Below are 14,757 nucleotides of genomic sequence, written 5' to 3'. Positions count from 1 at the left end.
CAAGCTTTTAAACTTCTGAACCGTTGGGCCCAAATAGGAAACTTGTCGCATCATTTAAAATCACAATTGCTGAACGCTGTTGGGCTTGACATCAAACCCAAAATGAAAGCAACAAAGACTGGGCGCTTTCAAGCCTGGCTTGGACCAGGCTACTCCATTCGAATTGGGTTGGGCCCAGCTAGCTCCCTGCTGGCCCACAACAAAGGAAATCTTTATTGTCCTATAGCTTATTTAGTTTTATAAAGCCTTGTTCTGTTCTTTAGGTCCAATGGCAACAAAATGACACTTTTAACTAGATAATAAATGAACAGCAAATTTATAGCAACAGACCTAAGAGGCAACGAGTCAATGAAAAGGTTTCACTCAGATTGAAGCATGGCAATATTACAAGTGAATCGTTTGACGAACTTTATAACATCTTCCTTTCCTAAAGCAATACTCATGCATTAATCACATAGTGAGAAAATAGACTTGAACTATTACATGAACCCATGAATTCCTATTCAAACAAATTCAAACTTGATTGGCATCCATTTAAACATTTTGGTATCATACTACTTAAGTCCTAGCAATTTGACACCATCATAGCTAAAGTAAAAGAAGCAAAACATGATACTCATGACTGACAGGACATTAATTTAAAAAGGAGCTTTACATCAAATCCCTGAGAAAATGAAACCCATATACTCATGTAATTCCCCAAAAAACATCAACGTGCAGTTCATATTTGGCCATCACCCTTTAACAATCATGTAATCAAGCTAAACTTCAAAAATCCTTACAACATTCAATCCTACATAAAATGGGATAATTACCACATACATTCAAACCTAGATTCTATCTAGCTAAAAGGAAATATAGAAACACAAAGTAAGGAAAACAAGAACAAAATCAAAATATTGAAGTCAATCCACATAGTCAATATGACATTTTAGAATGAAGAGGCAAATGATCCAAGGCTTCTTGTTCAGGATTCGATAGCCAAGAGATGTTCAACATACATATCTGGATACAGCAAACAAAATAAGGAAATAAATCTCTGAACTCAACAAGAGACAACAGGAAGCAATAGAACCAGCAACAAAGATGCAGCAGTAATAATCAACACTAGCTTCAGATCAGGTCATATCTTGACTCAAAAAACCAGAAATTGAAAGGAGAATTCCTCCAAAACTTTTTGAAAAAAAGAAGCAAAAAGTAGAAAGGTTGAAAACAAGCAGAATATTTTCAGAAGAAATTTCCAGTTGTTTCCCTATTTTTTATCTTCTCCTTCTCTGCCCTAAACAATCATTAAAAGAGCCTCTTATAGGAGGGTTTTAGGGCAGCAGACTTGTTTTTATTTCTTTACTATTACCCCTTCCCCAATTTTCTCTTTTTCCATTCAAACCCAACATTTAAACCTATTTAATAAAGCAACCTATTCTTCCACTTTTCTAGAACCTTCCTAAGTGGTTATGAAAGATTCTTTCAATTCAAAATCCCTTAAATACTCTTTAACCTCTTGTTATTAGTTTTTTTCCAGAAAATACCACAATTGGGCTATGCAGCCAGCATGCTTAAACCCTCTCCCTTTTTTGTTTTTGGGCTTCTGCACTACAAGGCCCAAATTGAAATCCCACCCAGTAATAGGACATGAATTCAACGAGGACTTAAGCAAACACACTCTGAATCAAACGACCAAAAAAAAGTTTTGAAAAAGAGACACTCAAAAGACAACAAATCATTAACACATGCAATTAAACCAATTATTAATCTATCGTTAAGCTATTATGAACTAAAAATAGTTTTAGGCATAACTTAATATCAGGCGAGGTCATGGAAAAAGAAAGAGAAGTGTACCAGCCAGTTTGTCAAGAAAAAACGTTGACCCGAAGAAAGTTAGAAGCAAGTCGATTACTTGCTCGCCCAAAATCCGGCCATTCTGAACCCAATTAGGACCATATTTAATCACCTCCTCACAATAAGGGTAGTAGATTCATGAATTTTCCAACGTCGAAGGGAGGTCGGATGAGGAAGGAATCAGAAAGGAAAAAGAAAACAAAAATGTTGGATGTTCTTCAAACTCGGATTTGAAATTCGGAGAGGTTGGATGATTTTTGGAGGAAGATAATAGTAGATTTGGAATGGGGGACAAAAGAGGTTGCGTGGTCAAGTTTTCGATGGACTTTGGGACCAACCGCCACCGCTGGCGATTTCCGGTGGGTGGCCTGCGGCGGTGAAGTGTAAGGCTTGAAGGAGATGATGGCAGGCATCTTAGGTTATTCTGAGGGTGTTTGGACATTTTTAAGTAAATGGGATGAAGCCTTCATGGCCATTGGATGAGGGAAAATTGAAGGGCCGGGATTACTTTTAACTACTTGAACTCAAAACGACATAGTATTGCTCTCATACTACGTCATTTCAAGGTCTTAGAGGCTGAAGGATGTTGAACCGTGTGAGTGGGCTGGACCGGGTAGACTACACATTTGGGCTTGGGTTTTGGGGGAAATCCGGGTGTAACTGGCCCAAACTCAACACATTAAATTAAGTCCTCTTTTATTTCCTTCTTTTTTTTCCCTTTTCTCTTGCTTTTCTTTTCTTTTCTTTTTTCTTAATTAATAAAGATCCCAAATTAAACCCTAAATTAATCTAAGTTGTAAAATTAAATTAATTATCAAATTATAAAATACATAACAACTAATTGATCCTAAATTAAAGAGAAAATTAATAATCCAAAATTAAAAGCTAAGAATGCAAAAATGAACTATTTTTGTGAATTCATTTTTTAATAAAGCAACTAACTAATTAATTAATCCTAAAAATATGGAAATAGAATCTAAACGCAACGCACGATATTTTTGTATTTTTAATGATTTTAATAAAAGTAAGCATGTACAAAGAATGCAAATAATTAACACAAATTCCTACAAAAATCTATAAAATTGCAAATAATTGGGAAAACTTTATTTCTTTAATTTGTAGGAGTATTTCATATAGCGCAAAAAATTACGTGCGCACAACCCCTATACCCATGAACCCAGTTGTTAATCATTTATTTTAATAAAAATTTCGAAATCATATATTAGGGCACAAGTTCTTACCTCTTAGGATGGAGGTCTAGCAAATTTTACGTGAAAATCTTCAAAGATTTGGGCAAGGATTGTAGTGACTTGGTAAGTGTTACTTTCTCCCTCTAGAACTCCCTCTCTCACTCTATTTGCAGTAAAATAACATAAAGGGGTCTAATGGGGTATTTTTAATGGGATGGGGTCGGGTTTTAAAAGTTAGAAAATAGGAGTCCCGACACAATCTACGATCGCATATGCGATCGCATAATGGACATGCGGCCCGCAAAAGGGACCGCAAAAATGGCCCCCAAAACCTGAACAAACTGCCCGGGTATGTGACAAGAATGCGGTCCTCATACATGTTCTGTGGTCGCATAATGCACCACAAAACTGCCTCTCGCAAAATTCTAAGGAGATTATACGATGACTATGTGGCTCGCATATTGATTATGCGATCGCATAATTGGTCGCATAGTTGACCTCAAAATTAACCATCAAACTACCTTACTCTGCGGCAATTATGCGGTCTGCATAGCTATTATGCGACCGCATAATGGACCGCAGAAACGTGCTTTTTTGAAAAACATAATTCCTTAACTTCTTAATGCACAGATCAATCCAAAGGGTCCGAACCGTTACGATGTTTTAACACACATTCCTAACTTGGCACTACGAGATTTTGGATTTTTCAGCAAAAAATTTCACGCGGCCTTACAAGTTTGTCAATGCTTTTCATGGAATGGGCTCTTACTCTTATGAGCCTCAAAAGCTCTTTTTGGATCTTGAGAATAGAAAAACTCCACCAACAAAGCCCTCAATTGAAGAACCTCCCATTTTGGAGTTGACGCCTTTTCCCTCACATCTCAGGTACGAATTCTTAGGCCCTAGTTCAACTTCACCAGTTATTCTTTCGTCTTGTCTTACTAATGTGCAGGTTGAAGCCACATTGGTGGTGCTTCAAAAGCGGAAAAAGACAATTGGATGGACTCTAGCTGATATTCGGGACTACTCCCCGCCTTTTGCATGCACAAGATTATACTTGAAGATGATGCCAAACCCTCCGTGGAACATCAAATGAGGTTGAACGAGGCTATGCAAAGGTTGTCAAAAAGGAGGTGATCAAATGGTTAGATACAGGGGTTGTGTACCCCATCTCGGATAGTTCTTGGACTTCACCGGTGCAATATGTGCTGAAGAAGGGTGGTATGATTGTGGTTACCAATGAGAAAAATGAGTTGATTCCCACCAGGACTGTCACCGGATGGAGGGTGTGCATGGACTACCGCAAGCTGAATAAAATGACCCGCAAGGATCACTTTCCATTTCCCTTTCTTGACTAGATGCTAGATAGACTTTCTAGGCGTACCTTCTACTGTTTCTTAGATGAGTACTCCGGTTACAATAGATTTTGATTGCTCCGGAAGATCAGGAGAAAACCACCTTCACGTGTCCGTATGGGGGAGGACTTCTTGGAAGTGTTCATGGATGATTTCAGTGTCGTGGGTGGCTACTTTGATGAGTGTTTGAAGAATCTTGACAAGGTGTTGGCCCGGTGTGAAGAGATAAATCTTGTGCTTAACTGGAAAAAATGTCACTTTATGATCGAAGAGGGCATTATCCTCGGCCATAGGATCTTCAAGCACGGTATAAAGGTGGACAAGGCTAAAATTGAAGTGATCTCAAAGCTACCTCCTCCTACTTCAGTCAAGGGGGTTAGGAATTTTCTTGGGTATGCGGGGTTTTACCGAAGATTTATCAAAGATTTTTTTAAGGTAGTGAATCCTTTGTACCAATTATTGGAAAAGGATGCCAAGTTTGTATTTAATGAGGAATATATGAAAGCTTTTGAACTTATCAAGTACAAATTGACAACCACTCCCATTATTACTGCACCCAATTAGAGCTTACCTTTTGAGCTCATGGGTGACACAAGCGATGTTGCGGTAAGAGCGGTCTTGGGTCAAAGAGTAAACAAGATATTTCACCTGGTGTATTATGCAAGCAAAAGAATGAATGATGCTCAAGTGAATTACATGGTGATAGAAAAAGAGTTGCTAGCAATCGTGTTTGCAATGGAGAAGTTTAGGCCTTATCTCATGGGTGCCAAGGTGATAGTTCATACTAACCGTGCAGCACTCCGCTACTTGATAACAAAGAAGGATTCGAAGGCTCGGTTGATGAGATTGGTTCTATTGCTTCAAGAATTTGACCTTGATATTGTTGATAGAAAAGGGTGTGAAAACCAAGTGACAGACCACTTGTCCCACTTGGAGGAGGAGGGGAGGACCCCTGATGGCCTCGAAATTAATGTCTTTTCCTGATGAGCAACTCCTCTCTGTATCTGTGAATAGCATGCCTTGGTTTGCGGATGTTGCCAACTTTCTTGTGACCAGTATTGTTTCGTGTGAGCTCTCTTCTAACCAAAGGAAGAAGCTTAAGTGGGATAGCTTGGGCTTCTACTAGGATGAGCCTTACTTGTTCAAAATCTGTAATGATGGTGTGATCCGAAGATGTGTTTCGGAAGAGGAGCAAATGAGTATTCTGGATGCTTGTCATTCCTCTCCCTACGGTGGTCATCATGGTGGGCGAGGATAGCTTCAAAGGTGTTTAGTTGTGGTTTTTATTGTCCTACATTATACAAGGATGCGAGTGAACTTGTGAAGTGATGTCATGAGTGTCAGAGAGTAGGTGGAATTTCAAAGAAGGATGAGATGCCTCTCACCACTATTCTTGAGGTTGACATATTTGATGTGTGGGCATTGACTTCATGGGTCCATTTGTAAGTTCTTGTGGTAACACGTACATTCTGGTGGCCGTTGATTATATTTCCAAGTGGGTTGAGTCCATGTTTTACCCAACAACGAGGCCCAGAGTGTTGTGGCTTTTCTCAAGAAGAGTATCTTTTCTCGGTTTGGCACTCCTAGAGCAATCATCAGTGATGAGGGGTCTCATTTCTGCAATAAGGCATTTGACACTTTGCTTGCAACGTATGGTGTCAATTCTACCCCCTAACATCCTCAAGCTAGTGGGCAAGTTGAGGTCTCCAACAGGGAGATCAAGAGCATATTGTCAAAGACGGTTAATGCAAATAGGACTGACTGATCAAAGAAACTGGATGATGTTTTATGGGCGTACATGACTGCTTACAAGACTTCGATTGGTATGTCTCCGTACCAGTTGGTGTTTGGGAAAGTTTTCCATCTCCTAGTTGAGTTAGAGCACAAGGACATGTGGGCCTTGAGAAAGTTGAATCTTGAATGGGATGTTGCAGAAAATCTCCGAGTGGAGCAACTCACTGAGCTTGATGAGTTCCGGTTTCATGCCTATTCCAAATCATCCTTGTATAAGGACAAGATAAAGTACCTACATGACAAGTATACCCGTAGCAATGAATTCAAAGTGGTTGATTTGGTTCTTTTATTCAACTCCCGGTTACGACTGTTTTCGGGAAAGCTTAAGTCAAAATGGAGTGGACCTTTTGAGGTGGTGCTTGTGACTTCGTTTGGTGCTCTTGATTTGAAAAACAAAAATGGTGAGATCTTCAAAGTTAATGTGCATAGAGTGAAGCACTATCTTGGTAAATTTGATGATAGCCACGTGGTGGCAATGATCCATCTCAAGTGATTGATAGTAACCTGCATCGTGTCGCGACGTTAAATCAGGCGCTTCTTGGGAGGCAACCCATGTGTTTTTCTTCTTTTTTGATTTTCTTCTTAGTATAGGATTTGTTTTTGAACTAACTGGTTATGATATGTGTGTAGGAATATTTGATGCAGTGCAGGGTTAATGTCACGACCCAAACTGAAGGGCCATGACTAGCACCCGACCACACTTGCCGAGCACCAACGCACATTTCATCTAACCTTCATTATTATCTTTTAGGGCTGACGAGATCAATATAAATGGTAGACCTAGATCATGGTCAACCATCAATAAAATATGACGGCATGAATATACATAGCAGGGGATGATCAGACAATCAAGAAACTACATATAAGGTATGAGCTACCACGCTACTATGAAAGACTATACAACACAAACTAGCCGACAAGGCATACCAAACTATACATGAGCCGACACCTGTCTATGAGCCTCTAAAAGAACATAAGTGTTGCAACATAGCCGGAACAGGGCCCCGACATACCCATAATATCTATAACAAAAATTGCATACCAAGACCAAGGCAAGTCCGGAGAAGGGATCTCGCCAATCACCGCTGAACTGGACAGTCTACTGTGGTGGGGGAGCTGCACCTGTCTGTCTATCAGGACCTGCAGCACGACATGCAACGTCCACAAATAAAAGGACGTCAGTACGAATAAAGTACTGAGTATGTAAGGCAATGAACCATAAATACGATCAGTAATGTAAGCAAGGATAGAGAATATACAACCTGTAACATCTTAGTACCTCTGAGGGCTACTTACATGAAATGCATGATACATATGTATAAATACATAAACCTTTAAAGCATTCGCCTCTGTGGGCATCATTATCATCATATCGTACCCGGCCATAATAGGCTCGGTAGAATCGTACCCGGCCACGTGGAGCTCGGTAAAACCCAACTGATCAGTGGTTGCACAATAGGTGCCGTACCCGGCCAACTATAGCGTGGCTCGGTAGAGTAAAATAGATACATATATATAATGCATGCTCGACTCATGGAATCACATTCTAAACCTTTCGGAGTAACGTAAGGTCGGTATCCTCTGTACACATTATTAGGACTAACTCTTCACTATGAACCTTATAAGAATCAGGAAGTACCAATAACATTGATAACATAAGAATAAGAGAAGCAACATTAACATCAATCGTTCTATAAGAGGGAAAACAATGTAAGTACTGCTAGCTTCTAAGAGTAGAGTATCTTTGGAAGCTCGTTCATTACATTATGTACAATCGGAGTCGTGCAAAAGAAGGAAAGGGATAGCCTCACATACCTTGTATATACTTCCCCAATCTCAAGCTATGCAATTGTCAAAACTCCTTAGTCTACAATAAGAGAAACGATACTATCGTTATCATTTAAGCGTCATAACTATTATGTATCGACCACAACCTATTTTACGATGAAACGGGCAGCACCTCCCCTATATATATGACCTCACACCATTCAAAATAGTCACCAAACATCCCAAACAACATCAATAATAAACATATTGAGCCTCCCAATATAGTCCACACACAGCCTAATCACTCCATACATACGACGACCACCATAGTCGTGTCAAATAATCTGGAAATGTTACGAATAACTATCAGCCCATAACCCTACATATATATGGTGTTTCCCCACATCCTTCCTCCTCCAAAACTCCACAATATAGTAGTAAAATACGCAGCCCAACAACAACGCAAAACAGTCCACAAAACAATAACATTACTACCAAACCTTTCGATATATATCTCACAAGTTCTAGCTTCAATGGCTTAGCCGCAACTTGGATAATCTTAAATACATATAGAGTAAGAGGTTCCTTACCTTTATACAGAAAGAACAACTCCAATTTGACCTTAAATTTCCATGAAATATCCCTCCAATGCTGCCACACAACAAAAAAAATGAAACTAGCGATCAATTAGTGTTTTTCGGCACTAGAATCACTTTAGAAGGCTTGAAATCACCTAGGATTGATATTAAGAACATGAGGGAGTATTTACAGAACATAAACCCTTTAAAACAACCTCCCACATGGGCTGGAACGACACAAAAATGAGCAACAACAAGAAGAACAAGAGACTTACTAGCGCCACGGAATTCCCGACACTTGATTTGTGTTGTTTGCCCTTTGTTTGGGTCTTGAATCTTGAGAGAACCTTGAGAGGATGTTCCTAGGGTTCTAAGGTCTGAAAATAGTGAAATGAAATGACTTAAAACGGGTTGTAGTCATCCTATATAGGTCCAAATATCTTAAACCGACTTAGTGGGCCCCATAGAGAGGTGCTTGGCGCAGTCTCGCGAAAACGCGAATATCTCTCTACTCCGAGATCGTATCGATAAACGGTTTAATGCGTTGGAAACTAGACTCATAGATATTTAATTTGGTGGGTAGATCACCCCGTAATTCCTTGTAAATTATGAGAAAAGATTAGAAACATTTGACCTAATGTTTAAGTAAAATTATGAACCTAAGTTGCGACAACTTTTGTCGACTTTTGTTTCATAACTCGTTTGACTTCAAGACTTATGATACGGATATTATATGATTAAAATACCTTAATAAATAACCTCTTGAGTGTATTAAGCACCACTAGATTACCTGAAAATACGAGTTACAACATCCTTGATTCGTTTAACTTCTAATACTGGTTAATCACCCTTATACACTCTTGTATCACTTAAGACCAATAGGATTGACTTCTTATCATCTCAAAGATAATTCTTTCTTGGATTTATGTTAACTAATATATGGCATGAACTAACACATGTGGATATGGGTTGTAACACCCTCCCCCCTTAGGAACATTCGTCCTCGAATGTAAGGGTTTATGGGGAGTTTAAATCATCGTGGATTCCAATGGAAATTTCCGATCAATTTTCCCCTATAAAATGGTCACTAGCAAAACTTGCAAGTAATTAAGCCCAACATATGGTTTCACAAGTCTACACAAAGCATTATGCGTATTTACATTATCTACATATCACCATTTTGTATTAAGGAGGAGTATTCTCAAATTATTGCTTACCTCATAGAACCGTTTCTTCTTCCAATGTATCCTGTCTTCCACCAGCATCCTTGTTATCTTCATTCTGGAATAAGTAAGGGTATTTTGACTTCATCTCCTTTTCTGCTTCCCATGACATTTCTTCCATATTTTTGTTCCTCCACAATACTTTGACGGAAGCTACATCTTTTGTTCTCAGCTTGCGGACTTGCCGATCTAATATCGCCACTGGCACTTCTTCATATGATAGGTCCTCTGTAACTTGTACATCTTTGATAGGGACGACTCGAGAAGGGTCTCCAATACATTTTCTCAACATAGATACATGGAATACCGGGTGGACAAATTCCAATTCGGATGGCAATTCTAACTCATAAGCAACCTGTCCAATCCGTCGAAGAATTTTATACGGCCCGATATACCTTGGACTCAACTTACCTTTCTTCCCAAAACGCATAATACCTTTCATTGGTGAGATCCTCAGGAAAACCCAATCACCAACCTCAAACTCTAGATCACGACGTCGGACATCAGAATAAGATTTTTGCCTGCTTTGTGCCGTCCTCAATCGCTCCTGTATCACTTTCACCTTCTCAATAGCTTGGTGAATCAAATCTGGCCCATATAATTCTGTTTCACCGACTTCGAACCATCCAATTGGTGATCTACATCTCCTCCCGTATAGTGCCTCATATGGGGCCATTTTAATACTGGAATGGTAGCTATTGTTATAGGCGAATTCTATGAGTGGAAGATGATCATCCCAATTCCCCTTAAAATCTAGAACACATGCTCGTAGCATATCTTCCAGTGTCTGAATGGTACGTTCAGCCTATCCGTCAGTCTGCAGATGAAATGCAGTGCTGAGATTTACTTGTGTGCCTAAACCCTTCTGGAAAGACCTCCAAAAGTTAGCCATAAATTGAGCTCCTCGGTCTGATATAATAGATATGGGCACACCATGAAGCCTAACAATCTCCTTGATATACAACTTTGCATAATCTTCAGCCGCGTAAGTTGTCTTCACTGGCAGAAAATGGGCACATTTTGTAAGTCGATCAATTATCACCCAGATGGAGTCAAACTTATGATAAGAGCGAGGTAATCCAATAATGAAGTCCATATTAATCACCTCCCACTTCCAGGTCGGAATCTCTATATTTTGAAGCAATCCACCGGGTTTCTGATGTTCTATCTTTACTTGTTGACAATTGGGACACTGGGCTACAAATTCAGCAATAGACTTCTTCATATTATCCCACCAATACTGCTCCTTGACATCATGATACATCTTTGTCGAGCCGGGATGGATGGAATATCAGGATTGATGAATCTCATTCATAATCTTCTCTCGCAAGCCTGCCACATTAGGCACACACAATCGGCTCTGGTATCTCAGTGCCCCGTCTTTTCCGATCCCAAAAGCCATACTTTTACACTGTTGGATGCTTTCTCTTAATCGTACTAAGATAGGATCTTCATATTGTCGTGCTTTTACCTCGGCTACCAAAGATGATTCTGATGTATTCTGTACAGTAACACCTCCGTCATCAGAGTCTAACAATCTGATTCTCATATTGGCTAGCTGATGAAGCTCTTTAATCAACCCCCATCTACCTGCCTCAATATGTACTAAGCTTCCCATTGATTTACGGCTGAGAGCGTCTGCCACAACATTGACTTTACCGGGATGATACAATATCTCGACGTCGTAGTCTTTCAATAATTCAAGCCACCTACGCTGCCTCAAATTCAACTCTTTCTGCTTGAAGATGTATTGTAAACTCTTGTGATCTGTGTAGATGTCAACATGGACGCCGTATAAGTAGTGCCGCCATATCTTCAAAGCATATATTACTGCAGCCAATTCCAAATCATGGGTTGGATAATTCTTTTCATGCTTCTTCAATTGTCTTGATGCATAAGCAATCACATTCCCATGCTGCATCAATACGCACCCCAAACCTATACCTGAGGCATCACAATATACCACATAACCTTCTGTTCCTTCAGGAAGAGTGAGCACTGGTGCAGATGTCAATCGATTCTTCAACTCCTGAAAACTACGTTCACAAGTGTCAGACCACTGGAATTTGGTAGCTTTTTGTGTTAACTTAGTCAATGGTGATGATATAGAGGAAAATCCTTCTACAAACCGCCTATAATATCCTGCTAGCCCTAGGAAGCTGCGGACTTCTGATGGTGTTGTAGGTCTCGGCCAATTCTTTATTGCATCGATCTTCTGAGTGTCGACACTAATACCCTCATCAGATATCACATGGCCAAGGAATGCTACTGAGTTCAGCCAGAATTCACATTTGGAGAGCTTAGCATATAACTTACGATCCTGAAGCGTCTGTAATACTATCCGCAAGTGGCCCGCATGTTCCACCTCCGAACGAGAATACACTAGAATGTCATCAATGAATACAATCACGAACACATCAAGATAGGGCCTGAATATAGTATTCATGAGATCCATAAAAGCTGCTGGGGCATTTGTTAGCCCGAACGACATCACCAAGAACTCAAAGTGCCCATATCTTGTCCGGAAGGCCGTCTTTGGAATATCCTTCTCCCTAACCCTCACCTGATGATACCCTGAACGTAAATCAATCTTAGAGAAATACTTGGCACCCTGGAGTTGGTCAAACAGGTCATCAATTCTTGGAAGTGGATACTTGTTCTTTATAGTAGACTTATTCAACTGTCGATAGTCGATACACATCCGTAACGACCCGTCTTTCTTCCGCACGAATAGGACTGGTGCACCCCAAGGTGAAGTGCTAGGCCTAATAAAGCCCTTATCCAGCAAGTCCTTCAACTGCACCTTCAACTCTCGCAACTCTGCCGGGGCCATTCTGTATGGAGGAATAGAGATCGGTTGAGTGTCAGGCAACACATCAATGCTAAAATCAATCTCCCTTTCAGGAGGAAGGCCCGGGAGTTCATCTGGGAAAACATCTGGGAATTCGTTAACCACAGGGATTGATTGTAAAGTAAGCGGTTTCGCCTCCGCATCCCTAACGCGAACGAGATGATAAATGTAACCTTTTGAGATCATTTTCCTTGCCTTAAGATAGGAAATAAACCTACCTTTCGGTGTAGCAATGTTCCCTTTCCATTCAATGACGGGTTCACCCGGAAATTGGAACCTAACCATCTTCGTACGACAGTCAACATTTGCATAGCATGAGGCCAACCAGTCCATTCCCATTATCACATCAAAATCAACCATTTCTAACTCAAATAAATTTGCCGAGGTTTGACGACTACAAATCATCACAGTGCAACCTCTATATACCCTTCTAGCAATCACAGAATCTCCTATCGGAGTAGATACCGCGAGGGGTTTACTTATCAATTCAGGTTCAATGCCAAACTTATTAGCCACAAAGGGTGTAACATATGATAATGTAGATCCCGGATCAATCAGCGCATATACATCATAAGAAAATACAGATATAATACCTGTAACAACATCTGGAGACGACTCGAGATCCTGTCGACCTACTAGAGCATAGGTTCGATTTTGAGCACCACTCGAACTCGGCACTGCACCTCTACCCCTACCACGACCTGTCGACTGCTGAAAACCCCATGCTGGAGGTCGAACTGATGAGGAAGAACCAGACACAGATCCAGTCGGCTGAGCCATACCATCACCTCCTCTATTAGGACAATCCCGCATCATATGGCCAGGCTGCCCGCACGAATAGCATGCATCAGAACCTCGACGACACAGTCCAAAGTGGGCCTTGCCGCACTGATCACAATATGGTGTTGGGGGTCTCATCTGACTAGTATCCCTGTGATGTTGCGAGCCAGATGCCCGCGAACTCTGACCTGGACCAGAATAGGATCGATCATATCGAGGCCTCTGAAACTGTGGAGGAGCACTAGCTACAGGTGGCGCCGAACTCCTCGAAAACTGTGGCCTGATGCGGCCTCTGAAGTCATCAGAATACCCTGCAAATCTTGCCCTCTTATGCTGGCCTCTATCCTGCTCCCTAACTGCCCTCTGCTGGCGCTTACGATCCTCTAGGGTCTGGGCATAAGCTTGAATACGAGAAATATCCATGCCCTCCACCAAGGAGGCTGTCGTACACTCATTTATTAGATGTGGTCCCAACCCATTCACGAACATATGCACCCTATCACTCATCTCGGCCACCATATGGGGAGCATACCTTGCCAAAGAATCAAACTGCATACTGTACTCTCGCACACTCATATTACCTTGTCTAAGGTTCAAGAACTTATCAGCTCTAGCTCGTCGTATCTCAACTGGCAAGTAGTGACGAAGAAAGGCCTCAGAAAATTCCTTCCACACAGCTGGAGGAGGGTTCGGACCCCTGGATCTCTCCCAACTATCATACCAGAGAACTGCTAAATCCCGTAGCCGATAAGAAGCCAACTCTACTGCCTCTGTATCACTAACATGCATAACCCGAAGTGTACGATGAACCTGGTCAATAAAAGTCTGTGGGTCCTCCTTGGGGTCTGATCCGGTAAACACTGGAGGGTCTAAATTAATAAAATCACGAACTCTTGTACTAACTGGTTTCTCAACAGCACCTGTATTCTGCCTCTGAGCCTGAGCAGCTACCAAGCTAGTCAATAACTGCAAAGCACTCTGCATATCCTGGTCTGGAGTGCCAGACGGAGGAACTGGAGGCGCTGGGTGCCTTCTAATATCCTCTGGAGGAGATGGAGTAGATGAGGTATGAGAGGGCATCTCACTTTGAGCCTCACTTTGTCCTGCTCTGACTTGGGGCACCTGACTGGTACCCTCTCCCGCTGCTGTATCAAGCCGTCTACTAATTGTTTGCTTCCTAGTCGAAGGCATCACTGGAAAAAAAACAAGGTGAATATTAGAGACAAACACTTACGACTCAACTCTACGCACGATCTAGATTCAGGAAGAAGGTAACAACCCTAGATGTCATGTAGCCTCCTGATTATAAATGTGGCGCGCTACATATCCATAATCAAGACTCTACTAGACACGGCTCATAGACAACCCCTAGGACAGACT

General features: G+C 41.1%; 1 long non-coding RNA gene across 1 annotated transcript; it reads right to left on the bottom strand.

The window, feature by feature from the left end:
• Positions 1-666: 666 nt before the first annotated feature.
• On the bottom strand, positions 667-2,255 carry LOC107781099 (uncharacterized). The gene is made up of 2 exons (XR_001646955.2): positions 1,840-2,255; positions 667-1,005 (listed from the first exon to the last, which is right to left on the bottom strand). It is a non-coding gene; the product is annotated as an uncharacterized LOC107781099 (long non-coding RNA).
• Positions 2,256-14,757: the final 12,502 nt, after the last annotated feature.

This window comes from Nicotiana tabacum, chromosome 18 (genome assembly GCF_000715075.1).
Source record: "Nicotiana tabacum cultivar K326 chromosome 18, ASM71507v2, whole genome shotgun sequence".
Classification (NCBI taxonomy): Eukaryota; Viridiplantae; Streptophyta; class Magnoliopsida; order Solanales; family Solanaceae; genus Nicotiana; species Nicotiana tabacum.
This window is presented reverse-complemented; position numbering and strand designations above follow the sequence as displayed.